The 3,680-nt window shown below is 46.7% G+C and overlaps 1 pseudogene; it reads left to right on the top strand.

The window, feature by feature from the left end:
• The first annotated feature begins 2,353 nt into the window (after window positions 1-2,353).
• Window positions 2,354-3,437, top strand: LOC101835691 (annotated as a pseudogene).
• Window positions 3,438-3,680: the final 243 nt, after the last annotated feature.

The raw sequence follows: 3,680 nt of genomic DNA on the forward strand, positions 1-3,680 counted from the left end.
TCCAGCCCTAGGTATTTTGTTACAGCAAAGCAAAATAGATTTAGCAGAAGGACTAGTATTTACTGTCCCTCCTTAAGTGGTGATTCTTCAGACAGGCCTTTTGCATCTTTGTATTCTAGGGCTTATTAGAAGTGGACCCTATGTATGTTTGTGTCCATCCCCTAGTCTCTCTCTCTCTCTCTCTCTCTTTCTCTCTTTCACTCTTTCTCTCTCTCTCTCTCTCCCTCTCTCTCTCTCTCTGTGTGTGTGTGTGTGTGTGTGTGTGTGATGGGGATCAAGCCCATGGCCTATAGTCTTGAGTGATATATGGAGCCTGCTACATTTGAATATTTCCCAAAGGTTTTTGTTGGGAGCTTGGCCCATAGTGGGGCATTAAAGGATGGCATAGGCATTTGAGAGTGGGCAGGTGGGGGTGAGACATTGAGTGATTTGGGTGCTTCATTCAGAGGAAATTAAGGTCACTCTTAAGGGACCCTTCAGTGGTTTGTGGTAAAAGCCTAGGCCTGACTCCTAAGTCTCTTTCTGACTTCCTGTCTGGTAGTGTGATTGCTCTCTCTGTATAATCAGTCCTTCCGTGAGCTGTCTCTAGAACCCCATTGACATTGACACACATTCTTGGATCTCCAGAACTGGAGAAACCATGATCTCTGTCCCTTGACAGCCCAGCCTGGGTCCCATGTACTCCTACTTCCTAACCTCTCCTATGGAAGATGAGTCACACACACTCACACACACACTCACACACACACTCACACACACTCACACACACACACACACACACACACACACGGCATATTCTCCTGACTTTACTCACTTAACGCATTTATTATTACTCAGCTTGGAAGTGTGTCTTTTTCTCCAGTCCATAAGCACCTTGGCAAGGCAAGGACTCTTTTATGTGCTCTGTGCTCTGCTTTCAACAAATGTGTTCAGTATAAATTGAGTAAAAGAGGTTAGTTTTTGTAGATGGCCTCTTACCATGTAGCCCAGGCTGGTCTAGGACTCACAATCCCCCTGCCTCGGCCTCTTAAATGCTGGGATTACAGGCCTCTGCCACTAAGTCTGGTTCGGCCTCAGAACTTTCTTCCTAGTGTCTGTTCACGCTTGTAAACCACTCTAACCACCCTTCCTATGCCAAATGTTTATTCTTATTAGAAAGGATCACCACAGTCCTTGATTCCCTGAGGTGCTTCAGCTTAAGGGAAGACAAATCTGGGATCTTCTGCCCAGAGCTTGCAGGCTGGTGTACACATTGACACCGCTGTTTTGTTGGGTTTGGATCTAGGGTGGAGCCCAAATTCGTTTAGCCGCTTCCATTCTGACTGGAACCAGTCAGCTCCAGGGCCAAACAGGGATATGCACTGACAAGTTGTGACACTGTAGGGAACCAGTGGCTGGTGTCTCTACCAGGGCCTGCACTCGCTGTGGGCCTGGCCTCTCAAGATTGCCTTTTAGGGAGCTGTGTTCCCAACAGATACAAGTGCAATGAAGTTTGAGTCCCAAAGGCTAGCTACTGTGTCTGCCACGGTGGACACAAGGCAGCCCCCCCCCTGCTCAGGGGAGGTGGCCAAGACTGCTTGAGGAGGTGTATTGTGGGAGAGAATCTGCTGGTACTCAGGAAGGCCCTGGCAGGCCTGGCTCTAGCTATAACTGTCCTATATTTCATGAGTGTTTATTGGGTAGCTCTTGTATTCCAGTCAAGGAGTTATGAACAAACAGCATTTGAAGTGGTTTGGTCTGGGTCGGGGGAGAGACGTCAGGCAACAACAGGATTAAAGAGGACAGAAACACTAGATAGAAGTACCAGAAACTTCAAGAACATAGTGAACGGAGGGGGGGGGGATTCTGTTGGGGGCGGGGCTGGGAAAAGGCGTCCTCATGGACTCGATTTTCAAAATGAGTCTGGAAAGAGAAGTGGCTCAGCTCCCGGGGAAGGGAAGGGTTCCTGTTCTCGGTTAAGGGACAACAGATACAACACAGAGGCATGAAAGCGGCAGCTCGTCCCTCTGGCTAGACAATCTATGTTGGATAGCAGGAAGTGAATCCCTGGAAGAAGACAAAGGTAAAAACAGGACTTTGTATTTTCAAGTAGAGAAGCTTACCCTATGACTCTATGAGAGTATGGGAACAGAGGAAGATTCCAGGTGGAAAATGAGGTATAATACAGATATCAAGTCAAAAGGTATTTTTTTTTTCTGAACAAAACAGGGTAGTTTTACATTTGAACTCAGAGTGTGTGACAGCCTGCACAAGGGATTGTTACAGCAATGGGAAGGGTAATTAGTAAATGTGCTAACAACAACAACAGGAGAAGACCTTTGCAAATGCAGAAATTTGTCTTGCAGTCCCAAGAATGTCTGAACCAATCAGAGTCCTTGTAACTAGAGCAGATGGTCAAATGGCAGTTCACTGTTGTACAGTACTGGAAATGAACCAGCCTATCATTCCAGCGTTGCTGGATATCAACCCCCCAAGATGAATGTTCCGGATGGTGTCCTGATGGAACTGCAAGACTTCCCTTCCCCTTCTGAAAGACATCATTGCAACAGACAAAGAAGTTGCCTTCAAAGACCTGGATGTGGCTGTCCTTGTGGGCTCCACACCAAGAAGGGGCAGCATGGAGAGGAAAGGCCTACTCAAAGCAAATGTGAAAACCTTCAAAGTTCAGGGTGCGGCCCTGAAGAAATATGCCAAGAAATCAGCTAAGGTCATTGTAGCAGGAAACCCAGTCAGCACCAACTGTCCAGTGGCCTCCAAGTGAGCCCCGGATCCCCAAGGACAGCTGACTCGTTTGACCACAACAGAACAAAATCTCTAATTGCTCTTAAACATGGTGTAACTGGTGATGGTGTAAAGGATGTTATTATCTGGGGGAAATCATTTATCAACTCAGTATCCAGACGTCAACCATGCTAAGGTGAAATTGCAAGGAAAGGAAGCGGGGGTGTATGAAGCCCTAAAAGATGACAGCTGGCTCAAGGGAGGGTTCATCACGGCTGTGCAACAGTGTGCTGCCACTGTCATCAAGACTCAGAAACTGTCCAGTGCAACGTCTGCTGGGAAAGCCATCTCTGACCACATCAGAGGCATGCGGTTTGGAATCCCTGAGGGAGAGTGCTTGTCAATGAGTGTTATCTCTGATGGCAACTCCTATGGTGTCCCTCATGACCTCCTACGCTACTCGTTCCCTGTCGTGATCAAGAATAAGTCCTGGGGGCTGTTGAAAACCTCCCTGTTCATGATTTCTCCTGTGAGAAAACAGACCTTGCTTCAAAGGAGCTGACAGAAGAAAAAGACACTGCTTTTGAACATCTCTGCATGACTAGACAACCATGTTGATATCAACAAATACCCCAAAGCTGGGGAATCCAAGTGTTGTCTCTGAGTCTAGTCCCAAACAGTAATAACACTATATTCAAACTGTGAACGGCAACATATCTTAAATATTACATGCTTTGTGATTCAGACTTGTGAATGCCAGTCATGCTGTTTGTGCTGCGATCTAAATAAAAATATATTCAAGAGAGAAAACAGCAGCAGCGGCAGCAACAACAAAAAGATCTGTGCAATGAGGATGTGATGGAGGGATTAGAGGAAAATACTGAAAAGCTGTCAGTTCCACAGAGAAGTCTCCAAGCCAGGGGCACACTGTACTCATTGTCAATGAAGATGAAGACTGG

The sequence above is a fragment of the Mesocricetus auratus genome, unplaced genomic scaffold (assembly GCF_017639785.1).
Source record: "Mesocricetus auratus isolate SY011 unplaced genomic scaffold, BCM_Maur_2.0 Super-Scaffold_100006, whole genome shotgun sequence".
NCBI classification, from domain to species: domain Eukaryota; kingdom Metazoa; phylum Chordata; class Mammalia; order Rodentia; family Cricetidae; genus Mesocricetus; species Mesocricetus auratus.